General features: G+C 40.9%; 1 protein-coding gene across 1 annotated transcript in view; it reads left to right on the forward strand.

The window, feature by feature from the left end:
- Positions 1–8151: 8151 nt before the first annotated feature.
- LOC122747862 (protocadherin Fat 3-like) overlaps positions 8152–27924 on the forward strand; it is a 773714-nt gene continuing 753941 nt past the window's right edge. Inside the window, 1 exon segment of the mRNA XM_043993670.1 lies at positions 8152–8360. The gene's annotated coding sequence lies outside the window, so the exon portion shown is untranslated.

The following is a 27924-nucleotide window of genomic DNA, read 5'->3' on the forward strand; positions in this document are numbered from 1 at the left end:
AATTTTGTTTTGCCATTCCCCATCTTCTTTGTTCCAGTCTTTTGTCGCTACAAAAAATTATGTGGTGAATATTTTGATGTATTTGGGAATTCCCTTTCTGCCTTTAATATCCTTGTTCTTAACACTTTGAAATGATTTCTCTGGATCAAAGGGTACCGATATTTTATTTGCCTTTCTAGCATACTTCCAAACTTTTCCAGAATGATTAGACCACTTCACAGATCAAAGAGTATATTATCATGCATGTCTCCTCAGTCCTTCCAATATTGACTTATTCTTACCTTCTATTATCTTTGCCAATTTGCTGGTGAAACTTCAGAGTCACTCTGAATTGCATTACTCTTATTGCAAGTTATCTAGAACAATTTTATGTTAGTTAATAATTTGCAACTATTCTTTTGAGAACCAGTTGTTATCATGAGAATAATGGTGCTTAGTCATATATTTATGTTAATTCTCTGAAGACACTGGATAGTGGACTCAAATTAGATATATTTTGATGTAAAGTCCCCCCCCCAACTAGATGGCTTGCCTGCGACCCCCCATTCCTCAGTTTCATCAATTTTGTTCATGCAAAAGCTTTTCATTTTCATGAAATTCCCTTTATTATTATTATTCCAATTTCATGTAGTCTATGAACTCTTTTCTTCTTTGTGCTAGCAATTATCTAATTAGCTACAGCTGTGAAGGTACCTTATCTTATTGTATACTAACTTCTTAATGGTATGACCCTTAATAACCAGGTTATTTATTCATTTTGAGTTTACTGTGGTAAATGGTGTGAGAAACTGTTCTAACTCTAATTTTTTGCCAAATTCTTTTCAAGTTTTCCTATCAGTTCTTGCCAAATTGGACGTCTTTCCTTTGAACTTTGCATTCTCAGGCTTTTAAAATAATGGATTATTAATTGAATTGCTTCTGAATTTGTTTATCTTTTTTTTTTTTAAGTGAGGCAATTGGGGTTAAGTGACTTGCCCAGGGTCACACAGCTAGTAAGTGTTAAGTGTCTGAGGCTGGATTTGAACTCAGGTACCCCTGACTCTAGGGCCAGTGCTCTATCCATTGCTCCACCTAGCTGCCCCCATCTCCTCTTTTTAAACTAATCTACTTAACGTTTGTAAACAGTACCAAATAGTTTCAATGATTATTGCTTTATTATACAGTTTGATGCAGAATATACTATTTCCTTTTCTTTTTTTCCATTATCTCCTTGAAGATTCTGACCTTGTATTCATCCAAATGAATTTTGTTATTATTTTATATTGCTCTATAAAGATTTCTTTGATGATTTTATTGATATAACAATAAATTAATTATGTAACACTGTCATGCTATTTTTATTATATTTGTGTGTCTCAAATATGAGTAATATGTATCCCTCTAATTATTTAAGCTAGTCTTCATTTAAAGCAATTTGTAATTATATAATTTTTGAATTTATCTTAATAAAATGACTCCCAGATATTCTGTTCATTTTATTTTTTTATAAATTTCTATTTTTTTCTTCCTGGGTGTTCTTATTGCTATATGGAAATGTTATTGATTTATTTTGTATCCTGTTATCTTACCAAAATGATTGTCTTAGTTTCTTTGCTGATTCTTTGGAGTTTTCTAAGTGAACCATGATGTTATTATAATCATAATAATAGCTAGTTTCTGTGTAGCATTTTAAGACTTTCAACATGCTTTACATATGTTATCATTTGATTCTCAAAACAACCTTGTGAGGTAGGGACTATTTCTATTCCTTTTTTCTTTTTTTTTGGCGAGGCAATTGGGGTTAAGTGACTTGCCTAGGGTCACAGAACTAGTAAGTGTTAAGTGTCTGAGGTCGGATTTGAACTCAGGTCTTCCTGACTCCAGGGCCACTGCTCTATCCACTGTGCTCTATCCCTATTTTTACAAAAAAGGAGAAGCTGAGAGCAGTTAAATGACTGACCAAAACTTTACACAGCCAATTAGCATTTGACACAAGATTTAAACAGAGATCTTCTTAACAATCCAACACTTTATCCACTGTGCCATGCCACATAGCTGCAAATATCACTTGCATAATGAGCTATTTTTTTTCTTCTTTGACAGTGCTTTTTTCTTCTATTTCTTTTTTGTCTTACTGCTCTGAGTTGCATTCATAGAATTATCTCAAATAATAAGGGTGTGAGGGTAGGGGTGGCCATCCATAAAAGGCAACCTTATTTACTTTTCTTCTTTTTGGAAAAGTCTAGTTTTTCTTATGGAAAATACTATGATTTTTAAAGGGATATACTTTTTATTATTTCAAAATGGTCATTTACTTACTTTTTAGGGTTTTAGCATAAATGTGGTAAATTTTTTCAAAGCGTACCTCAATTGAAAAAAATTGTTTCCTTAAACAAAAACAACAACATGACTTATTATATTATTTTCCTGATGTTCAGTCATCCTTATATTTCTGGTATCAATACAACTTAAGCATTAGGAATAACTTTGGATATATTGCTAGAGACTTTTTTTGTGAGAGTTTCATTTTAATTATTTGCATTAATATTCACTAGAGATAATGGTCTATAGTTCTCTTTCTTTGCTTTAATCCTCCTCAGGTTTTAGTATTATATTTTTCTCATAAAGGAGTTTAGTAAAGTGTTTTATTTCTCATTTTTCAGAATAATTTTAAGTATCATAGTTATTAATTCCTACTAAAGTCACACACTTAGCTAGTATTCTTTTGTAAATATGTCTTTAAATATGTCTTGAATAGTAGTTGTTGTTAAGTCATTTCAGTCATGTCTGACTACCTATGACCCCAATTGTGGTGGTGGTGGTGTTGTTTTGGCAAAGGTACTGGAGTGGTTTGCCATTTCCTTCACCATTTCATTTTTACAGATGAAGAATGAGGCAAAAAGGGTTAAATGACTTTCCCTAGGTTCTACAGCTAGTGAGTATCTGAAGGTGGATTTGAACTTCAGTCCTCCTGACTTTAGGGTTGACACTCTATGCAGTGTGCCACCTAGCTACCCTGTCTTGAACAGTATGTCTCTCTCTACTTTAGTCATTCCTTCATGGAGTGTTAGTTTTATGTTTAGTAAAATGGGATTATGATAGATAGATAGATAGATAGATAGATAGATAGATAGATAGATAGATAGATAGATAGATAGAGATATATACTTTTTTTGATTGATTGATGCCTATTTTGTTTTTTAAATCAAAATCATTCCTAGTATACTCTCCAGTGAACTCTCTCTTGTAAGAAAGTAAAACAGTTAAATAAAATTGATCAGGAAACAGGCCTAATCTGACGGCAAATACAGTTTTCTCTCTTGGTATTCCCACATTTCTCCACTGAAAGAAACAAAGTGTGTTTTTCTCATCCTCTGCTTGTTAGGGTCAGCTATTAATCCATTTTAATTGAATGAGCATTTACTGTGTGTTTAGTATGTGCCATGCTCTGTGCTCAAATACAAAGACAAAAATGAAACAGTTCCTGCCCTCAAGGACTTTACATTTTACTGGGGCAAAATAAGATGTACATAAAAACAAATACAAAATATATTAAAATAAATACAATGTAATTTGGTGGAGCACTAACAACTGGGAGAATTGAGAAAGATGGTTCAATACAATGAATACAAATCCAGCTGATTTTACTGTTATTCTCCTTAACATTTTTGACAAGTACTTTGTAAAGTTATTTCAATAACTACATTGAATGTGAGGGTTTGGTGGTCCCTGGTGACCTGGAAAGAGTAATTTCAGTAGCTGCAAAGCTACAAACAAGTAAGATATACTCCAAATTGCAAGGACCTAAGAATGAAATAGGAAATGGTGGCTTGGGATTAGACAACTTTTTCAATCAGGTTAACAGCAAAGAGGAGGAAAGAGCTGGGATCTTAAAGGGTAAAGGATGAATTGTTTTCTTTAAGGACTGATGAGACCTGCGCAAGTTTGCAGGCAGATGTGAAGGAGCTCAGTGAAGGAGAGATTGCTAATGCTTGAGAGAGTAGATGACTGCTGGAGTGACATCCTGAGAGTAGGGGCGGGGGAGTGGGATCAAGGTCATATTTTGAGGAATTAACTTTAGTGAGAAGGAGAGATACTTCTCCTGCAGTCAGAAGGAGTGAAGCAAAAGTGGATAATGGTCCTAAGAAGTTATAAGGAAAGAGGGAATGGAATCGAGCAAGTATGAAGTGAATGGACTCTTTTTTTTTTCAATGAAGTTGGAGTCTGAGTCATCTATTGTAATTGTGAAGCATGAGATGTACTTGGTCTGAGAAATAAGTGGTATTATACAAGGAAATACAGCAAGTGTCATCATCACTGATGGTTTTGAAATATCATTTGAATATTCCTAAATAAATGAAGTCAGAAATATAAGTATTAAAATGGTTTTATTTTGGTTATTTAGTTTGCTGTTGAAATTGTGCATTTGTAAGGCTCTTTTCCTACAAGCAACTAAATGTTATCTATATTACCAATAAAATCTACAAGACAGTGCCCAGAACTCATCCCCTCCCTAATTATGTGACCTTAGACACAATTAAGCCTTCTCCCTCTTTTTTCCTTTTGCATAAAACAATAATAAAATATACATTGTATATTCCACATGATTATTCCAGGGATCAAATCAATATGCTATAAATTAGATATGAACATTCTTTGAAAACAAATGTATAATACTCATTCATTTATTCATTGACTGCATATGTGTATACTATTGTGCCAGATGCTAAGGGGAATAAACAAAAGTATGGGAGAAGATCCTTACCCTCCAGAAGCTTACAATTTAATTGAGGAATCAGGACATTGAAGATTTAAGTAAAAGTTGAAAAGCAATATGTGATTAAGTACTCACCCTCCAAAAGTGATATCAAAATTAATTGCTGGGGCAGCTAGGTGGCGCAGTGGATAGAGCACCGGCCCTGGAGTCAGGAGTACCTGAGTTCCAATCCGGCCTCAGACACTTAACACTTACTAGCTGTGTGACCCTGGGCAAGTCACTTAACCCCAATTGCCTCACTAAAAAAAAAAATAATAATTGCTAAGGATAACGCCTTTATTGCTAAAGCATAACTTGGACTGGAATGATTCAGAAAGGCCTTATGGAAAAGGAAGAATTTGAATGTGATGTTGAAGGAGGGTAGGGTTTTGTTGGGCAAAGGAGAGGGGAAGTCATATTCTAGTTGGCAGGTCAGTCAATAATAAGTCAATAAATATTTATCAAGAACCCGCTATGTGCCAGATACTGTAAGAGCCAGGGATATAAAAAGGGGTAAAAGAAAGCTCCAGCCCTCAAGGGCACCATAATGTAAAGGTTAGAAACAGTTTGGCCAAAGCTGTAAATCATGAATAAACACTACATATTTGTGGGACAGTTAAGAAACTGACTTGGCAATTCCAATTAAGTGTTTGTATGGGGGAGTAGTGGAAGAAATGATTGGATAAGTATCATGGAACTAGATTGTGGAAAAGTTGTGAAGATTGTGAAGAAGTGGCCCATAGAAGACTTTAAATTGTAGGCAATGGGAAGGTTTTGGACCATGGGAATAGCATCAAGCTTTTGAGCAAAAGAGTGACATCTCATTTGTGAATAAGAATAACAAAAATAATAATGCAATATGTATGGAGTGTTATGCAAAGAATAAACGCCCAAAGGGCCGCTCCTGTCCCCCAGTATACACTATTTATAATCTATGTCAGACCAAGATAAAGCACTCTATCATCCTTGCAGGAAGCTGCTTACCCAGGGCTAGTAATGGCTTATGTCTGGTTGGTAGGAAAGAGTGTTTACTTTATCATCTGTGTACTGCCTTGGGTGTTAGGAAGGCTGGAAGTCAGATAGATTTCTGCACTTTTCTGCAAGGCACCTACACACATAGACACACATGCACACACACGCATGTACACACATACACAATTTGGCTGAGTGAAAGCACAGTAGGACCAGTGAGAGCATAACACTCCTCCAGCCACCTGGCAGTTTTCCAGATGAGGAAGATAGGAAGTATCATTTCCAATTGCCAGCATTATTTCTTTCAGCATCCCTAGGCCAAGCCACCAGATGCCTTGATCCAAGGTGAGTATTCATAGTCAGCCTGACATGTTGCCTCAATGCCTTCTTGAAACCACTCTGGTAGGAAATTTATTCATTCATTTATTAAAATCTCTGATGCAAAGCTGTACTCTGTTGGTCACCAGGAAAATGAGGGTGCTTATTTAAATGGGAATAAACCCTTTTTTTTTTTAAAAAGGCAAGATAGCTACAAATATCAAAACAAAGTCAGAAAAAATATTCAAATTATAACATCTTGGAGCAAAGGCAAGCTTTTCTGGGGGCTACCAATTGTTTCCTTCATTATAAGACTGCTTCCAGAGCCCTCAGTGACAGCAAGATCCTTGGTCACTTTGTGCCAATTATCTTGAATTAGCTGATGCATGGGGAGCTGCCACGGTTTTTTAGTATCCCCATTAAACTGTAGGAGCAGGGTGACCAGCGATGTCTGTTATTTATGAGGGCAGTCAGGGCAGCAAGGCTGGCCCTGTGCTTTTCACAGGGAACTTTTCACCTTTGGGGATTGGTGTGGAGTCTTTATGTAGCAGCTGTAAAGAGGACAAGAATCAGGCAATAAGAGAGAACACTAGAAAGGTAAACTCAATCAGTAGTTCAAAGCTGCTCTGGTGAAATCCCTCCCCTTTCCTCAGAGCAATTCTTACTGGTCTCTGTCCTCAGAGAGAACCTGAAGCGTTTGGGAGATGGTGGCAGACCGGGCAGAGTATCCACCCCAGAGAAAGAAATCGCTAATCATTGTGCTGTTTTTTACTAGTCTGCTCCCCCCATCTCTCCCCCCCCACCCCCACTGCTGCCCCACACCAACTTTAGTTAAAGGCAACCGAGATAGAGCATCTGAGGCAAAGTGGTTTGTGTCTGATTTGGAGAGACAGATGTTAGATGATATAGTGGGGTGTGTTAATGCCTCCTATGTCTGCTTGGAGAGAAAGAAAAACAAGTGAGAGGATACACAGAGTGGGGTGTTTGTGTGACTGATCTGTTTCAGCATACCAAAGTAGGTCTAGAGGCAGCATGGGGGAGTTGATGCAAAAATAAAGTAACTGGAAATAGGCTGGAGTTCCAGATTGACCCCGCAAGTGCTAATTCTATGCACTTGACTGCTTTTAGCAATATTTTCCTCAGTCTTAGAGAAATGTCCAAAGGATCCCTGGGTCAGGGTAGGAGAAGAAATCATAGGATCACCAAAGAAACATTTTTTTCTCTCACTTAGAAATCCACTTCCCCAGGGAAACAGATGGCTCCAGAGCCCCCACATTGGGTAGAAAGGCAATTTGGAGTCCTGTTTGTGGGCAAGAAACTAAAAATGTTCTAGTAAAATGACTCTCTGGCTGAGGGTCAGGTGTCTTTTTGTCTAGGTCCTTATCCTTATTAAGCGAGTCACTTAATTTTCCTGTATGTCAGTTTCCTTATATGGGAAATGGGGGTAACACTTGCCTTACCTGCCTTGTAAGGTTGTGAAAATCACAGTGTGGAGGCGCCTTGGAAAAGTATAAAGTGCTTTTAAAATGTTGACTTTAATGTATTTTTATGCCATAGTGTTTTGATTGGCATTTTCAGGACCTCCAGACTCCTGCTAAAATTGGTCTAGCTTCCAGGTAGTGGGGGTGGAAGGAGGAGGAGATCCCTCCTGCTTTCTCCCACAGCCCTCCAATAGGCCGTCTCTCTCTCTGTACCCACCTCCCTCCCCCAAACCCCTCCACTATAGCCCTTCATCCCCAGTCATCCCTGTTAGTGATGCTTCTCCTTCCCTCTCCCCTTTCACTCGGAGGAGACAGCTAGAGCCGGGAAGAGTCGAGAGGCGCAAGAGCGAGCGCGGCTGACTGTGTGCGTGCCTGATCTTATAGGGGGAGAAAAGAGAGGCGGCAGTAGGGGCAGGAGCGGTGAAAGCCGCTGCTGGAGCAGCAGCGGCGGTGGCGGCGGCAGCAACAGCAGCGGCCACTGGGAGAGGGAGCCTCGTGTTGAGATTGGGCTCTCCTCCCGGTAGGCTGCGCTGTGATCAGAGCTGCGGATTGGGATATCGCCCCCCGCCCCCCTCCCCCCAGCCCATTTCTCCTCCCCCCTTCCCCCTTTCTTTCTCCTCCTCTTGGCTCTTCTCCTCCCCTCTACGAGCCCCTGGCAGCGGCCAGAGAACCGAGCGCCGAGCGCCTCTCCTCCCGGCCCCAGTCCTGGTGTGTGCTCTGCGCCGGGCGGCTACTGCAGTGGCAGCGAGCGTCAGCGGCTGGGCGCTGGACTCCCTCTTTCCATGGAGCGCCTCTAGAAGCCAGACAACGGGGAAGCTCTCGGCGGAGTTGCTGATTTGCTGGAGGAGGAAAGGGTGCGTGGGTATTATTATTATTATTTTAAATATTATTGTGATGTTTTTCGGTTTGCTGCGTGGGATCTTTCCTAAGCAAGCAGAGCTCCAGTTGCCGGCTGCAGATCTACCGTGTGATACGAGGTGTGGGGGGCGAGAGCTGGCGAAGCGCGTGGGGGAAACTTTTCACCTTGCAAAGTTGCTTCCCTGCACAGCCCGAAGCCTGAGCTGAGCTGAGCTGCTACCGCCGCCGCCGGCAACCTAGAGGAGCCTGTTTTTTCCATTCAGTGCCGCCCAGGGCGTTCAGTATGGGAAGAGGATATTGGCATTTTGGAGTTGCAAAAGTTTGGGGTTCTAGGCAAGGGGAGGGGAGGCGGAAACCTCTGAGAGTGGCCCCGGGGATTCTGAGCAGAAACCAGCTGCAGGTGGACTGAAAAGTGCCCCAGCCTGCGTGCCCACGCTTTTGTCGCCGGTTGTCTGCTGTGCGCCGTTTGGATTTTCGAATGCCTATGGATGCAGTGCACTTGGAGGGGACTAGAGGCGCAAGTTTGGTCGCTTCGCAAGGTGCCGTGAAGCAGCAGGAACTGGGGCTCAGAGATCCCCGGGGGCCCTGAGGGAGCTCTAGCAAATGCTGCCCAGCGTTCCGAACCTTCTTGCTTTGCCCCGGTTGGTTCTGCATTTAGAGGCTCAAGTAACTGCTCGGGATTGGACTCTATTGAGGAGGTACTCTTGGTTCTGGTCATATTTAAGTCTATTCTGTAATAAGGGAAGGAGGAGAAAGCTATCCCCAGCATCTTGATTGAGGGAAGGGGGAAGCCGCGTTGGGAATGTGCATCATTTTTGGCGGGCGTGAGGGAATTATGTTTAATCTTAAAAATAGACTAGGGGAGGTCTGGGACTGTGCCCCGAACCCTGGATCGCCCAGTCCCCAGCAGTGGGTTTGCTTTCTACTTGTTCCCAGCCAAGGCGGTGCGGGAGAGGCGGCTGTGGCTTGCACGCACTGTGCAGGCATGTCTCTTGGGCTATGCGGGGGCACATTTCAGCACTGGCTCATGGGTAGGTGGAGGGTGCTTTATTTTAACGACGGAAATGGGGGACGAAGAGGTTGACGGTTTGGGAGATCAGAGAAGGAAGGATTGGATTCGTATCTCTCCGGGGATAGGGGTGTGCTGCCGTCGCCGCCGTGTCCGGTGGGGTCGCCCAGAGAAAGTGCATCTTTCCTGGGGTGGGGAGGGGGTGTTAAAGTCAATTGGGGAGAATGGAGGCGGGGAGGAGAGAAGAGAAAGTGGGGTAGGTTTAGAAGAGCTGTTTTTTCTCCTCTCCCTCCACTTCTCGCAAGCCTTTTAGAGGTGGTTAGAAGCAGGCAAGGATTTGTCTTCTTGGGAAGCAACTTTTATTGTTCACTTTCGGGAGGTGGTCCTCCCGCTTCTGGGATGAGGACGGACGCGAAGGATGGGGTTGGGGGGGGGCAGGATGAGGCTTGAGATGGTGAGGATGCAGGGGTGGCCGAGGTCCTGCTTGGAAGGGAGCTTGCTTAGGCTGCCGCCGCCTGGGATGTGTGGGAATGAGGGGAAGGAGCCAGGGATGAGGTGGGGGGCAAAGCTGGGGTGGGGGTGGAGGGAGAACAGAAAGCAGGGAAAACCCCAGAGTCTGCTGCTCCTCATTGTGCCTTGGGCAGAGCGGGGAGTGGAGGGGGAAAGCTGGGAAAGAAGAGGGATGCTGCCTTCCGCTGCCGCTGTTTCTGCCTTGGACCCCAGGAGCTGATGCAGTGGAGGGGAAGAGGGGGATAGGACCGGAGTAGACGCGAGCTGCGTTCTGCGCTCCTGCCCGCCTCCGAGCATGGGTGACCAGGATGACACGGCAGCGGAGCTGCGGCTCGGGCTTCCATCCGTGCCTCTACCCTCCCTTCCTCCCCCCTCGATCTAGAGGCTCAGTTCACAGATACCAGTCTACCAGACTGGAGTTGCTTGTGATGCTTAATTCTGGTGTTTGCGTGCCTGCGGGCAGCAGTCAAAAATGGGGAGAGGGGCTGGAGGATATAGGGTTGTGGGTTTGAGATTGAGGAGACCCTTCCTTTGCTCCCACCCTCCTCTTTTTTCCATCTCCCTCCCTCTCTGCTCCTCCTCCTCCTCCTCCCCCGCCCCTGGGTCTCCAGCGCGTTTGTTTTCCAAGTTGGAACCCACTTCCATTTACAAGTGTCAGACAAACGAGCTTGAACCTCCCCCACTCTCCAACCTGACCAGACAGCATAGGGGGCGGGAGGGAGCCGGCAGGCTAGTCTTTGCACAGCTCTATGCTCCGTGATGATCCCACGGGGGTCTTGACCAGCTCTGGTTTCTATTCGTGCCCCCTTGGTGGTTAAAAAAAGGGAAAAATCGAACCTCTGCCACTTTCATCCCTCCCTCCCACCCCTCCCCTTCCCCCTTCCCCCTTCTTCCTCTCTTCCTCCAAGCGCGGGCTGCTTTCCTCATCCACCAGTCCGGTGCATTAATTCTGGGGCCAGAATTGCCTGTCTTTTCTAAAGGGAACCTATAGTGGTGGGAGGAAGGGGGTGGGGGAGGAGGCTGGTTTGTTCATCACTGTGGATTTGTATCCTCGCTTTGTTGTGAGGATTAGATGCTATGATTGCGTCCTCAGCTCCAGCCCAATTAAAATAAATGCACAGAGAAACCACAGGAAAGACTGCAGAATACTTGGCCCCCTTAGCCAGGCGGCAAGGCAAGTTCACCTCTTTGAAAGGGAAGGGAGACAGGCAGGCATCGAGGAACTGAGGACTTGTTCACAGAGGAGCATTCAAATATAGGACCAACCATCCTGTTTAAAGGAGAGGATTTCGTTTCTCCAGCCATGGAAATGTTACAAAAAATTTAGCAAATGCTTGCATGATGTTTAGGTTTGTGGCATGGGAACTATAATCTGGGAGAGAGGCTGTGTGTGTGTGTGTGTATGTGTGTGTGTGTGTGTGTGTGTGTGTGTGTTTGGGGTGCGTGAATAGGTTTTGCAGAATCTAGGAAATATCAATTCCAGTGCCCCATCATTTTTTGTTTTTCCTTGAGCGAGACTTGATTCCTAAATTGGATCAGTTGAAGAATGAGAGAAGAAAGAGCAGCCAGGAAACCAGGGCACCATAAAATACAAAGACAAAAAACTTACCGCCCCCCCCCCCACACTGTAAAGTGTTGCTGGGCTCTTTTCCGTGCTTCTCCCTCCCCTTGCCCCACCTCAAAAATAAAGTCTCTAACATTTTTTGAAAAGAGCAAAGTTGTCTTTCTGAACTAAGTTAAATTGAGAAAATTCTGTAATTTTTTTTAACCATTTGGGAGTTTGCCTGTGGAGTGCATTGGGAGTGGTAGCAGCCAAGTTTTTCTGTACACTGCTTTGTGATGAAGAAGTTCCCAGACCTATCTATTTATAATGTCTTCATCTCTGGTGGACACTGAAAAATCCATATGCAAGGAGACTGGTACAGGGATCATATATCAGTCAGATGGTGTGTTGGTACCATTTCCTGTCTTTGCAGAATGGCAGTTGAGTGTTTGCTAAAAATGACTGAATATCAACCCTTCTCCCCTTCTAGTTAGTGACAGAGACATTTGGGGGGAATTTTAATAGTCAAGATCCAGCCTGCCTGTTAACTGGCAATTACAGATGTGCTGAGCTACTCAAAAATGGAATGAGTAGCAATAAACAGAGTGGGTACCCACTGACCTATGTGTTATATGGTTATTTTGCTAGCCTATAGTTTTGGTTTTTTTTTTTTTTTTTGGTAAAGCAATCAGTCTTTGCACTGCTCACATAAATGCCTTGTGTTGTGTGGGGTTATGTTATCATCTCTTGCCTTCCTCATAAGCTCAGTGTGAGCCTGCTGTAATCTGGCTGATGAATTATGCCCAATAGAATGAAGTAGGCAATTACCAGTTAGTAGTGGGTTATTTAGCCAATCTCTAGTTAGGCTGAAGAGGCACTTCCTTTGCTATTGTGGGGTTTTTGCAATATTAGTAGCATATAACACAAATAGGACAATGGTGACATTATCTTGGGGGCTTTCAGTTAGCTGGGTTTGGTTTTTCTTCTGTTAACCCCTGGCTTCTCTCTCGTTGACTGGGAGGCTGGCTTTTCTTTGAGGCTGGCTCTCTGCTTTGAGAGAAAAGGGAAGGAATGTGGATGCTTGCTTTCACACTCATTAAGCCATGTCCCAGGTACTTTTTGCTTTTCCCCTTTACTAGCAGTGAACAGAGATGTGGCCTTGCAATTGGGAATGATCCAAAAGCAAGTAAAGGACCCTTCCCCTTAAGAGTTTCCAGGGAGATGTCCAACAATTGCAACTCTTTTCCCCTCCCTTTAAAAATACTACAGGCTATTCCACAGGCTTCAGGTCTTGCTAAGGTCCCTCTGTACTAATAGAAGATGACTTTGACAGGGAAGAAAACCAACAGGAGGATTATAACCCTGAAGATGTTCTAGTCTGGTTTGCAATTCCCCAAAGCAGACTCTGTCCCTATATGGAGAGGCATGTATATTGACAGAATAGGTAAACAGAGATCATCTGTTGGGATCAGGTGGGCCTATGCACCATGATTGATTTCCTTTTGATTGCTGGGGAAGGGAGTATTGATGAACCTTGTTTTTCCTGATTTTTATGATAAGCATCAGGATTAGAATGGAAAAGGAAAAAAGAAAGAATTTGATGGTGGAAATAAAGGGAGGCTTCATCTTTAGCCCAAACCCCTTCCTCTAATTCTCACAAATAGAGATAATTATTTCACAAGGTGCCCACCCTCCATATTACAGAGATATCTCAATCCTTTCCATGAGGTAAAAAAATGTTGTACATGCTATACTCTTTGTATTGTTTTGAGGTCTTATTGTGTGCACCAAACAATTTACCACTTTATTCCATGTAGTTTTGTTCTTTGATTGTTTCTCATTCATTCATTATTCAACAAACAATTATTAGCTGTAGGAGGTTGATTCCTTGATCATCTTGAAGAGTCAACAGTGTGGTGAGCCTTGGTTTGGGTCTCTTGATTGTATCTTTCTATGAAGGACTTATATTATAAACTCCTTGAAGGAAGGGACTGCCTTTTGATACTTTTTTTCTATTTCCAGAACTTAGCACAGTGCCTGGCACATAGTAGGTGTTTCATAAATGTCTATTTATTACTCCATTGATGAAAGGACCTATCCCTTAGTACAACCTTGAGAATAAGTCAAGTCAATCAATCAAGCAGGCATTTATTTTTATTTATTTATTTTTAGTGAGGCAATTGGGGTTAAGTGACTTGCCCAGGGTCACACAGCTAGTAAGTGTTAAGTGTCTGAGGCCAAATTCAAACTCAGGTACTCCTGACTACAGGGCTGGTGCTCTATCCACTGCTCCATCTAGCTGCCCCCTCAAGCAGGCATTTATGAAGCACCTACTGTGTGCTAATCGCTGTGTTAAATTGGTGATACAAAGATAAAAATGTAATAGTCTAGGAGTTTACACTGTATTGTCAGAAACAACAAATACATATAATAAGTATACAAAATACAAGTACAAGTTAATATTGGGGGGAGGGGGTCAAGATGGTGTTTTGGTGATTATGGATAGTTTGGTTCACTAGTACTATTGATAGAACCAATTAAGCAAAAATTTACTAAGTGCCTAGAGTATTTTGGACATCATGAACCAGCCTGAGAAGTCTGTTAACCTTCCTGCTGGCCTATAAAAGGGAGTCAGACCTGTTTGGCTATTTGCCTTTCAGAAAAAAAATAGATGGGATAGGAGTTCTGGGGTAGGGCACTTATGGTGGCCATGGTAGAAGGCATATACCCTCATCGATCTGATCAAGTACACTACTTGACATCACCTGGGGTGGAAGTAGGATGATTCCGAATTTCTTATTGTTGAGTCATTTATTGGTATTGTTTTTTTTTCTTTTCAGTTGTGTTCTATTCTTGCGACCCCCATTTTGGGATTTTCTTGACAAAGATACTGGAGTTGTTTGCCATCTCTCTCTCTAGCTCATTTTACAGATGAGGAAACTGAGGCAAGCAGGGTGAAGTGATTAGCCCAGGCTCACACAGCTAGTAATTGTCTACACACACACACACACACACACCATACATTTTTTTTCTGGTTCCCAAATATGTAAAGAAATAATTTACTTATTTTCAAGCTTAATATTAGGAAAATACCACTTTTCCTCCACAGAAAACAAGACGTGGGTTAAGGTCACAGATTACATGTATTGAGGAGAGTATATCTGACTCCTCTCTAACTGCCCCCAAGCCAATTTTTGCCCAACCAAAATAAGCTATACATTTCACAGCAAGGTTCCCAATGACCTGCTGTAGAAAGCCTGGATTGAAGAGGCATACTCAGGATTGATTTAGCTTTAGCTTGCTTAAGGATTGAAATGTTTTGATAGGTTTAAACTTTATTAAATGGATTGGAGGGAAACTTTGGGATGGATTTTCTGGGGGTGATGATGGTCACAGAAAGTGGACAGAGCATTCCATCTCACATGTTCAGACTTTTTGGTGTTTAATGTAGATTTTTTTTTTCCTTCCATTTCTGGCATGAAGGTATGTGGCTATGGAAATAGGAGAGGGAGGGGGGTGGAATGAAATGTGGTAGCCAATTGTCTACACTCTGCCTCAGAATTCTGAGGGTGTGTCTGTGTTGGGAATGGGGATTGGTTGGAAAGAGAGACGACTAGGGGATAAGAAGTATAAGAAAGTATCTTAGCTTTTAAGTAGCTAGAAAAGCTCTAGGTTAGAATTCCACCTCCGGTATGTGTCCATGACTTAGTCTATTCACATTTCTGACCCTTACTTTCCTCAGTTGTAAAACAAGCATTTGAGCTTAGATGTTATCTTAGACCTTTCTATCTCTACCTCCCATGAACTATTTTTGATCAACTCCTAATTTTAAAGAAGAGCCTGGAGGGATTTGCAGGAAAAAAAAGTAGATTAATAGTGCAGGCACCACTATTGTACCTCAGTTTTGGTCCTGGATATCCCTGATTAGTGATATGATCTTGGAGAAACTGCTTTTGCCATAATTTAACCATCTGTAAAATGGGGACAGTAATTAAATTTTATTTGAGTGATATAAAAAGCTACAGTCTAGGGCAGCTAGGTGGCACAGTGGATAAAGCACTGGTCTTGGATTCAGGAGGACTTGAGTTCAAATCCAGCTCAGACACTTGACACTTACTAGCTGAGTGACCCTGGACAAGTCACTTAACCCTCATTGCCCCTAAAAAAACCTACAGTCTATAAGTCTCTTATACTACTAGGGTGTGTGTATTTTTTGCTATGCTTTTTTTGACCAAGTGGGACAAGTTCTTTCTGACATTCTGTAGCCCAGTGTAAATTCCCTTTAAAACACTACAAGGCTTTGTTCTGTATCTATTCTTGAGCTTTTAGTGTGGATCTGGAGTAGACATGTTCTGGTCCAGACCTTCCATTTCAGAGGACATCTGGGACCTTATATGAGTTGAGAGTGACATAGAAGCCAAAAAAGTTAGCTTAGGCTTCATTATTAGAGATAGAGTATCCAGGACTGTGGAGGTGATGTTCAGCCATTTTTCAGTTCTGCCTGATTCTTCCTGACCCTACTTGGGGTTTTCTTCACAAAGAAAAACTGGAGTGACTTGCAGTTTCCTTCTCTGGTTTATTTTACAGATGAGGAAACAGAGGCAACAAGGTTAAGTGACTTGCCTAGGGTCATACAGCTAGTAAGTGTCTGAGACCAGATTTGAACTCATGAAGATGAGTCTTCCCTGACTCCAGGCCCAATAAGCTTAAACCACTGTGTCACTTAGCTGCCCCAGGCCTTGTCAGACCACAGTTAGAGTATTATTCTCAGTTTAAATTGCTATAGTTTAGGAAGGACTTAGACAAATTGGACTTCATCCAAGGATAGCAACCAGTTGTAAGGAGAGTGGAAATCATAACCAAATGATCCCATTGAACGAACTAGGGATGTTGAGTTTATTAGCTGAGAAATGGGTTATCTTAAAGATTTGACCTGTTTTGTCATCCAGAAGAAGGGTTAGACTTCTTTGCCTTAGCTCCAGGGGACAGAATTAGGAGCTCTGTGTACAAGTTGCTGAAAGGCAGATTTAGAAGAAGCAGGCTGTTTCACAGGAGGCTCTTCTGGGAGGTAGTGGATTCCCCATTACTGGAATCTTTAAGCAGAGGCTGATTGACCATTTGTCCATATCTGGATAGAAGGGAGTCTTTGTTGAAATTACACTGAGATTCTGTGATTCTGTGACACTGTTGGTTCCTAAATGTGCATGTCATCCTCAAGGAGCTACTGAATTAAAATTCCTGCAGCTGAAGGCGAAACAGATTTGACTCAGAAATCTGGAGAATCTAGTTCCTTTTAGCTTCAGCCTTTCTCCATCCTTTGTTCTCAAAGTTGCTTCTGTCCCCTAGGTGGAGCTGACTAGATGTTAGAAGGAAACATTTATTCTGAGTTTTCACTCTAAATCACTCCATCACCACCTCTGGCCAATAACCCACTGGGTGCAAGAGAACTGGTGAATGACTTTTGGAAGAGTTTCTTCTTTTCCCAGGACCAGACCTCCCAGGCATGTCCCCTTCTAATCTCAGATCTCCGAGGCTGCTTTGTAACTGACCTGACCCCCAGGATACTGAGGAGAGGAGAACCAGTTAGCTTACTTTAAATGCCATTCAGCACCTAGGACACAGATATTTCATTCCTATAGACCCATGATGCTCCAAATACTCAGTTTCCAGTTATTCTCCTTCTGATGGGCTTCATTTGCCATTTTAACAGTGGCTTCAGGAGAGCCAAGAAAGAAGTGTTCTGTTTCTTGTGGATTCAGTTTTTTACCCATTTCCTTGTCAATTTTTTTGACTTGTAAGTATCAACCAGGTTGCCTTGTTTTTGAGAACTGGGGAAAAACTGATTTTGGAAATTCACCCACTGCTTGCTCATACTTGTCCTTTTGCAGACTGGTTGCATATAACTTTTCATTCCTTGCTCCCCCTTCCCCCCCCCCCCAGATGTCAAAGATTAGTTCAGCTGTTGAATGAAGCACAGATAAAAAAGGTTAACTGGAAGTTAATTATGGCTTCAGGACTAAAACTAAATCAAATTCCTAACAAGCTGATTTAAAAAAAAAAAAAAGAAAATCACCTCTCAGTGCTATCGAAGGTTGAAAGTGAACACTCAAGAGCAGCTATTAATGTTTTATATTCTGAAATAAACCCCAAGTTATTAATACTACTAAATATCCCTGAATATTACTTAATACTTCTGAATATCTGAGCACTTGCCAGGGTAATGCAGATTAAATTTAGTGATAGATGTTGTTTAATGACAGGATAAATGTCAGTTATGTGTATCATCAGATAACTTTAGGATTTTTTTAAGAAAATCTGCTGTAGAACATTTGTGGGTGGTATGGAGAGGCTCCTAGGAGAGTGGAAGTATTGATTGAATGAATGTAATGCTATGTTGAACTTTTCAAGTTGAAATATATGATTAATATTTTGGACATTTCAGGGCTATTTTTAAGACTGTGGTTTGGAATTCTCAGTTTCCTCTTAAGTGGAAGTTAAATAATGGGAGTTTCCTGTTAAGGTTGGCTGAATTTAGGTTGAGCTGTTTGTTATGATCCATGTGACATGATCCCATGCCAAGTTGAGAGCTTAACTGTAGCTTTATCAGTAGAAACTCTCTTTACAGATTTTTATGTCACAGACATAACTGCTGCACTCCGATAGTGGGGCCAGATGAAAATGACTGAATCCTAATGGGGCCTATAGAGAGAGTAGGGTGGGAGTTCCTTCCGAGGATTCTTTAAAAAAAAAAGATACATAACTTTTAAAAGAGATGACCCAGACTTCTGTATCTGCTTTGATAGTCTCTCTGGAGAATTTGGTACTTACCCAGTCAAACTTTTGTAGCATTTTAGAGTGGTGATTAAATGGAACACTATTCCTGGAATTAAATATAATTAAGAGATGTTGAAGTCTCATGTCTACATAGTTAGATGTAATAGTAAATGTTATAATTAGATGAACCAGGATTTGGATTTATTAACAGGATTTATTAACAGGAGGTCTCTCTCGTGGCATGTTTCACTCATTAAAAGCTCATAGTGCTTGGATTATTTTCACCATTGGAAACTGCCTATATTCCAGCTTGTTTTTGATCACCATGGGTTTTTTTCCTGGTTTCTTAAAGGAAGTAGAAAAGACTAAGAACCTACTATGTACCAGATGTTTTACAAATATATCCTCATTTAATTCTTGAAACAGCTCTAGGAGGTAGTTATTGTTATTTTTCTCCCTTTACAGTTAAGGAAATGGAGGCAGATAACTTGCCCAGGGTCATATAGCTAGGAAGTATCTGAGGCTGGATTTGAACTCAGGTCTACTCACCTTCAAGGCTACTGCTCTATTCACTGAGCCAACTTGCTGCTTCTTAAGCTTCTTAACCTACTTAGAACTCTGCTGCTTATTTTGCTTAGGGTTACTCCCACTCAGTTCTTGTTGCTTTGTCATATGCCATATTTGGCACCTGGATATGGTTCATATTTTCTGTTAAAAATAGTTTATCAAAATGGTTGATCAATGGCATCAGAGACAGAAATTGCTCTGATTGCCTCTGAAGAGTGAGGAGCAGGAAGTTAGATGATTTTTTTACCTTTAAAAATTTTTTGTTGAGAAATAACACTGTAACTGGAAAATAATAAAATGCTTTTATGATAAAAAATTGTGTTTGTTTCATGCACTAGACACTTAAAATAATTTGTGGGGAATTTGTTTCCTGGTTATGCCAATGAAATTTATATCTCTGTGTCAGAGGGTAAAGTTAGACTCATGTTTACTAGGTGGCTCAGTGGATAGAATATAGGACCTGAAGTTATGAAGAGCTGAGCTCAAATCCTGCATCATATATTTGATATCTTTGTGACCCTGGGCAAGTCACTTAGCCTTTCTGTGCCTCATTTTTCTCATCTATAAAACAGGGATAATAACACTACCTCCCTTACAGAGGTGTTATGAAGATTGAATATAGTGCTTTGCAAAGCTTAAAGCACCTAAAATATGTTATTATTATATTTATTATTGTTATTACTTTGAACACCATTTTTCCTGTGAAAGTTTTGTGTACTGAGAATCAATTTCAGGTAAATATATCTGTTACCTCAGATTATTTGTGGGGAAAAATAAAAAAAACACCCATGTTATATCATACAAGAACCTCATGGGGGTAGATAATTAATGTGAGTGTTCTTTTATTTTTACAACATGAGGCTCAGATAATTTAAATGGTTTGCTAATTATCAAACTAAGAAGAGAAATTGGAACTTTCTTAGGACTTCTGATAAGTTCAGTATATTCTCTGCTATCCAACATTGTTGCACATGTATTAACTGTGCATGGAAATAGGACTTATCAGGATAGAGTGGGGATAATCATGATTAGGAAAGTCTTGGTAAAGGGTTTTGATCAGATTCTTGTAGGATGTGGCATAATAATGTTTATAACTGACATTTATATAGTCTTTTATAAATCCGATCTCCTTGGAGGTACCACCTCCATTTTGCAAAAGAGAAGAATGAGGCTTGGAGACAGTAGATGATTTATCCATAGTCACATAGATAATAAATGTTAGAGGCAAAATTTGAACACACACAAATAGCACTTTTGTAAATTTGTATATTGAAGCGTTTCAAATTCTACTGCAGAGAGCACAACTCTGATGGGCTGGTCATGTTGTTTGAATGCCAAATGTACAACTACCTAAAAGACTATTTTATAGACAACTCACAGAAGGCAAATGCTCACATGATAGTCAGAAAAAATCAATATAAGGACACTCTCAAGGTCCCTCATGAGAACTTTAACAATTGATTGCATGGCATCAGAGACACTGGCACAGACCACCCCAGCATGGTGTGACCTTATCAAGAAAGGTGCTGTGCTCTATGGGTGAAGCAGAATTGAAGTAGCTCAAAAGAAACCTGAGATGCACAAATTTAGAGAATCCACCCCAAATGTTCACATGGATTATTTGTGCCCAACTTGTGGTAGAGCATCCTGATCTCATATTGGTCTGATCAGCCACAGTCAGATTGCACTGTAACTTGACTCTAACATAGTGTGTCATTTTGGTCCTCTTCAAGAACAAAGGACAACAAGCAATAAATCATATTGAAGCTTTACTTTTTCCTGCAATCATACATCTGGCTAATGTCAGAGGTAGGTTTTGAACCTGAGGTCTTTCTTCTTGACTTCCAAATCCAACATTCTATGGGTGTGATACCACCACTACCATTACCAGTGTGTGATACTATCTCAGAAAGACAAAGATTGCATCACAAATTGGGTGGGTAGTACGGGAGAAGAATATGAAGAAGGACCTGAATAAACTACACAGAGAGGTCCCTACAGGGTCAGAGAAACTTTATTATGTACACATTTCAAAGTTTATTAGATGATTACAAATACTGAAAGGTCCATGTAAATCAATGCGCTAATGTCTTGAGAAAGTTGAGAACAAAGTCTGGCAAGGAAAAACATTTTTTTTTCATAGAGTCCCCAATGGTAATTGTCACTCACAATTTATAGTGTTAAAATGACTTTAGGCTACATTCTTTACCAAGGACAAATGTTAATTGTAGAACCCATTTGATGAGATTTCTTCATTTCTCACCTGTGTAAGTATATTTCTAACTGAGGGTCATTTAAACTGTAGCAATAGCAGATCATTCGCAGTCTGGTGAAACTGAGTACATTGTGGTGATGGGAGCCTTCAGGTGCTGGGTACTAATGTGGGTTTCCATACCCTCATTTATGAAACATACCAGAATACAGCCACATCAGGATCTAGTACAGTGGGATGGTTTCCAGAGGGAATAAACTAAATAGATGTGTTACCCGTCCTGCCTAAAGTTTGATTTCCCAAGTGATGGGCAACATGGGTGTCCATAGTCAAAAATATAGGATCATAGATTTAAAGCTGGAAGATGCTTTAGATACCATTTACTCCAACCCACTCCCACCCCTCCTCACTTCATTTTACAGATGGGAAAATGAAGCCCATAGATGATGTGAAGTGACTTTGCCCAAGGTCACAAAGGTAGTAAATGACAAAGTTGGGGTTTGAACCCTGGGACCCTTATCCTATGTTGTTGTATCTCCCACCCCTGTCCCCACTACATTGTACCATGTTATATTTATGTTGACTACTGTTAGAGGAGATAAGCTATTATGGGTGACAGCCTGACTCATTGTGAATCCAACATGGATTCATATGTTCTAGTGATATAGAATGGGTGATGGCTTTTCTTTTTAATTCTTTCATTGATGCTTTCTGCCATTATTGAGAATCATATATAACTAATAGCAAATTGACCCCAGGGTGAAGTTTTGAAAATATAGGTCATGGAATTATTGGATTTGAAGGTTGGAAGGTCCTTTGCAGATATCCAGTCCAATCCATATACAAAAGGAATCCCAATTCTAAGAAACCAAAAGTGGTCATCCACTCTATGCTTAAAGAGGGAGGCAGATGAGGGAGGAAGTGTGGCATGTGAATAGACTCCTTGAGTCAGGAAGAACCTGGGTTCAAATATTACTTTCTGGTGCAGTTTTCCTGGGTGACTTTGGGCAAGTCTTTTGGTTTTCTCTGATCTATAGTTTCCTCACCCTGTAGTAGATACTTGCAGTGTCCATCTGGCATGGTTGTTGTGATACTCAAGAGGAATAACACAAAAAATGCACTTGACAAAACTGTAAAGGTGATAATAGAATATAAATTTCTTGTGAAAGTGGCTGCCAGTGATCAAGCTTTATTGTCTCTGAAGAATTAGAAATGAGAACATCACTTAGAGGGCCAGAGAAGAGATATGTGTTGGTAAGTGTGCTGCAACATAATCAGTAATAAACTAGAAAGGTAAAACAGTGAAATAGATCATTGGGCAGCCAGGTGGCAAAGTGGATAGAGGGACTGGGCCTGGAGTCAGGAAGAATCATCTTCCTGAGTTCAAATCTAGCCCTAGACACTTCCTAGCTGTGGGGCCCAGGGAAAGTGACTCAGTTCTGTTTGTCTCATTTGCTTCATCTGTAAAATGAGCTGGGAGAAGGAAATGTCAAACTACTCCAGTATCCTTGCCAAGAAAAGTCCCAAATGGGTCATGATTCAACAACAATAATAACAACAACAATGATGTCACAGAAGACTGAACAAAAAGATGATGGGGTGATCTATTGAGAAGGAGAGATAATGGTTATGATGTCTATATGCTCCCCTGACATTCTTGTGATATGAGGTACTGAGGGAGGCCTTTAGCATGTTGAGTGGAACCCCTGTACCGAACCTGTATTGCACAGGATGGATAGTCATGATAGGTTGCAATTTCTATTATTGGAGGGAAAATTCCCCATAAATCAGATCCTTTAGAAAAAAAAATATATGTATTAGTCAGTGCATGCATGTAGGATGATGATGATGGTGAGTGTAAGCCAGCCCCCTGAAAAGGGTTGTATCATTTCTCAGGATTGTTTTAAAGCTTTGGGAAGATAATGCATGATGGTAAGTGCTTTAGAAAGTAGAAAGCCACTTACAAAAGTGTAAGGCAAGGCATTATTATTTTTATTGTAAAATTAGGACCATAGACTTAGAAGACAGGGTAAGGTTAAAATAGGCTATTTTACCAGATGACCTTTTAGTCCAGTGGTATAAAACTTAATGTTAATGGGGGCCACTAATCTGTAAATAAGGATCCCTGCTGCCTGCATAATGGTTTAGGTTTTAAATATAATATCATTTGTGTTTTACTGTATTTTATTTATTTTTGCTAAATATTTTCCAATTATATTTTAATTTGGTTCCAGCTGCATTGTGGTCTGCATGTTTGATACCACTGGGCTAGTTAATTGGGTATTGGGTAATCTTTGATCACTTTGTGTTTGGTCAATGGAATTCCTTTAAAGAATAAATTATTTTGATTCCCAAGGTGCCTTCAGCATCCCATAAGGACCATCTGAGGGGGGTAGGATAAGTAGTATAATTTTAGCTGTTTTCCAGTTAGAGAATGGAGACACATGATTTAAAAAGTTTACCAAAATTGCCCTGCTTGTGAGTGCCTCTTAGAGTAGCCCACTTGTATAAGCATATGGGGCTTTATCCATATGCCTTGCTGTAAAGTTGCAAGTAAGTCTTTTGTTGGGAAATCAAACTAGATTTTAAAATCACTAGGGGAACTGTCTCTTTAAAGGAATGAATATCTGTTTACAAGATAAAGGATGCTGTTATAAAAGCTATCATTTTCCAGAAGTTAATACCTTTAGAATTTATAAAGTTCTTTTCCTGTAATAGCCTCGCTTGCTAAGTATTATGGATGTTACTATATCCATTTTACAGATAAGACAACTTAGCCTCAGTCACATTAAGTGACCCAAGAGAGACTCCATCCAGGTTTTCTCCAGGTCCTCTGACACTCAGTCCATTATGCCTTCCACTATACCAAGGCTTCTTAAACTGTGGGGTTGTATAACTGAATATGGGGGTTGTGAAAAATCTGGCAATGTAAAAAGTTACGTATACCTATTTTATATACCTATCTACCTGGTGTCATGTAAAAAATTCTCGGTTTGAAAAAGGGGTCATGAGTGGAAAATATTTGAGAAACCCTGTACTAATACCAATTTTGTTTGTTTGGTTTTTTTGTTTGTATTTTTTTACTTCCTGAAGTAAATCTTTGGGGCAGCTAAGTGACATAGGTGAGATAAAGACTGCATCTGGGATCAAGAATACCCGAGTTCAAATTTGGTGCTGCAGACACGAGCTGTGGGATTTTGGAAAAGCTGCTTAATTCACTTTTTTTTCCTCAGTTTCTTCATTTGTAAAATGGGTATGCTATGATCCGTACCTCCCAGATTGTTTGTGATGATCAGAAATTAGAACAATTATAAAACACTTAGTTCAGTGCCTGGCATGTAGTACTATATAAGTATTACTTTCTTGTTGTGGTGGTTATAACAAATAATTGCCTCTCCATAGACACATTTGACCTGTTTTGTAAGTTTGGAGGAAGCTGAGCAGAAAGGGCAGGTGTGAAGTTTTCAGCAATGGAGAACTACCAAATGTGCATTGATATTTGCTTTATTTTGACTTTTTTTGGGGGAAAAATGTTTAGAATTCGGGAATTATCTCACAGATCAAGAAGCGTTTTGCCCAAAGTTATCTCTCCTCCCTTTTGTTTTGTTTTTGTTTTTTGCAGGGCAATGAGGGTTAAGTGATTTGCCCCAGGGTCGCACTGCTAGTGTCAAGTGTTTTGAGGCCAGATTTGAACTCAGTCCTCCTGAATCCAGGACCAGTGCTTATATCCACTGTGCCACCTAGCTGGCCCTCCCCCGCCATTGGTTCTTACTGGCTGGAGCTTCACCACTGGGAGATTACTTGTTTGGATTAAAGGTTGATTTTCTGGTGTTTTGTTTTGTTTTTTGTTTTTTGTTGTTGTGTGTTTTGTTTTGTTGGGGCAATGAGCGGTTAAGTGACTTGTCTTTGCCAGGGTCACACAGCTAGTAAGTGTCATGGTTTGAGGGTCGGATTTGAACTCATTTCCTCCTGAATCCATGGACAGTGCTTTAGTCCACTGCACCACCTAGCTGCCCGTGATCTGTTTAAATGAGCATACTTGTGGGATCGATAACACATTGCCTTAACAGTCATTTGCATTTTACTCTGAATGAATGGATCAGATTCTTTTCTTAGAACCTGTTTTAACACATTTAAGGAGGATAGGGGCACCAGCTATTTGGGGAATATGGCAGTAGGACATCTCTGAGACACATGAAAAGGGAAATTTATCATTTTAAGCATAATGCTATTAAATGGGCATTTGTTATGTGTAAACTGTGTGAATCATATTCTTCTAGGTACTTTGAGAAAATTAATGATAGATAACAGGTGTCTGCCCTCATAGAGCTTGCCATTAGATGGTGGTAGTAGTGGTGGTGGTGGGGTGAGGAGAGAGGAGATATAAACAAGTAACTGTAATACACATTTAAAAGATGAACATAGGGAGAGTACTAAGAGTCCTTAAATGGGGGAGAGATTTCCATTAATTAGGGTGATAATCAGAGAGTATATGGTGTATAGGTGTGTATTTAATATATGGAGATCGTACCAAGGAGATCTGTGTACTCATATGTACACATATACATATATATGTAAATATTAGTATATTTAAATTGGGGTGTGAAGAAACTGTGGCATGTCAGTAGACTTGAGGTAGGTAGGAAGATACACAGATTATGGGCAAGACTGCAGTTGGAAAGGGTAGAATTTAGGGGAACAATTTAGGGGAACAGCTAATAGTTCACTTTGGGTGGAATTACAGGGAATAGTGTTAAGTGAAGCCTGAATGCCTAGCTAAGTAGTTTGGTCTTTATTCTGACTAGTAGAGAGCCATTGAAGTTTTTCTGAACAGTGGAATTAAAATAGTCTGAGCTGTACACTGAAGAAATTAATATGGCCTCTATGGAAATTGGGATGAGCATGGGAAGTTTTGCATCTTCTTCATTTCTTCTAAATTATCTGTTTATTGAAAATTGACTTGAGGGTCCATTAAGTATTAAAGTCTGAAGTTAGACAGTAGTTACCAAATACCACAGGGAGTAAGCAGTTTGTCACAGAGAGTCGTCAACACCATAATCAGAGTTGTAAACAGCTATCTCTAGGGGCTGTCACAAACCAAAGCCAGGTCTGCCCCAGAATGATTTAGCAACCAAACTGTGAGGTATGCTCATTATCTCAAAGAGGACCCTATGATGGTGGCAGAGAGGAGCAGGAGGTACAAGTTGGGGCTCAGGAATTTGGGGGCACTGGGTCTGGGCTCTTCAGAATTGACAGTGTTTGCTTGTTGAATGGCATCCAGTCTGCCTGTGGTGTTTCCACTTCCCTTGTCCTTGCTATCTGACATGGTCTCAGGGACCTCTGCACCCAATTCACAATAGTTTGGGTGGTCATGGGAAGGGTCAGCCTTAGGGTCACCATATGGACAGATGTGAACACTCCTACCCCATTTGGTAGATGAATCACAACTGGAAGATGTTGTATGCCTCTCTCTAGGAACAGAATCAACCAGCCATCTTACAACAAAATCTCATTAACACTCCATTCTTAGGAGGTGTGAGAAGTTTGTAATACTCTTAATTTCTTATTAAATGATCTATGTTGATTGAAAATTGACTCAGAGGCGCATTAACTGGAGTTCATGGCATGAGTTTTCGTTTTTCTGGACTAATGAGTCTTACCTTTTTTGGAATTTGCTTGTTGTATGAAGTGTAAGCTGATGAGAGAAGAAGGGTATCTTATTTCTGGAAGGGTTTGATGAAAATGAGAAGATGATGAGTTTAAATCCTTTCTCATGCTCCTGTGCCTTTTAGGTTTGTGGGATTGTTTTCGACCTTGCTTTCTTCAGGCATGCTACGTGCGTGCCACAAAGCAGATGCGAGATCGAGGGCACATAGGGGCTGGTGAAAGCAAATGTAAATCCCCTTCTTTCCCTATTAACTCATGAGGCCTGCTGAGCATCAAGCGGCAGGCCATTACCAGACGCTTTATTGTGTGCTAGGTGTGCCTGGCACAGCTCCAGCATCCTACTGAAGGGAGACTCACACTAATCAGCTGGGATATACTGCATTGTATTGATTAGACTTGGATTTTTTTTAAAAAAAATAAGAAACCCTTACTAATAGTGGGAAAGTAATTGGAGCTAATTAAAAAGGCAGAGAGTTAATTTACAGTTCTTTAGATGAAAGGGCATTTTGATCCCTTGCTTCCATGTAAATTTCCGGGCAGGCTGGAGCAGTCTATAAGTACTGTTGTCTGAATGGTAAGATGGCAATCACTGTTCAACTGGAAGAGGGAGTAAAATGGGCACATTATGGAGGTGAAGGATTTGGGCCATCAAGTTCAGCAGTTTCTTCACTGTGTACTTCACTTTTGGAGGTCCAGATTACTGTATGAAGAGCCTGGACTCTTCATTCATTCATTTATTCATTTTCTTTCTGTCTGTCTTTCTTTTTATCTTCCTTCTTTCCTCTCTCTTCCTCTCTCTCTTCTTTTCTTCCTTCCTTCCTTCCCTCCCTCCCTCTCTCTCTCGTCCTCCCTCCTTCCTTTGTCTTCTTCCCCCTTTCCTTCTTTCCCTACTTCTCTTCCTCCCTCCTTCCCTTTTTTCCTTCCCTCCCTCCTCTCTTCCCCCCCCCTCCTTATTTTTCCTATAAACGCTTTGAGGTTATGCCACCATTCAGAGGTTGGGAATTCACAGTCATGGAATCAATGCACTTCAGAGTTGAAAGAGATTTCAGAGAACATAGAGCAAACAGATCCCACAACATAAATCACAAGGGATCACCCAGCCTTTTCTTCCAGAGAGAAAGAAACTTACTACCTCCCATGGCAGTTCATTCCAATTTGATATAACTCTAATGGTTAGGATTTTTTTTTCTTAAATCAAGCATAGCTTTGTCTTTTTTGAACTTAAGGGCATTGCTTCTAATTCTGTCTTCTGGAGCCAAGTAGACACAACAGCCATCA

The sequence above is a fragment of the Dromiciops gliroides genome, chromosome 3 (assembly GCF_019393635.1).
Source record: "Dromiciops gliroides isolate mDroGli1 chromosome 3, mDroGli1.pri, whole genome shotgun sequence".
Taxonomy (NCBI): Eukaryota; Metazoa; Chordata; class Mammalia; order Microbiotheria; family Microbiotheriidae; genus Dromiciops; species Dromiciops gliroides.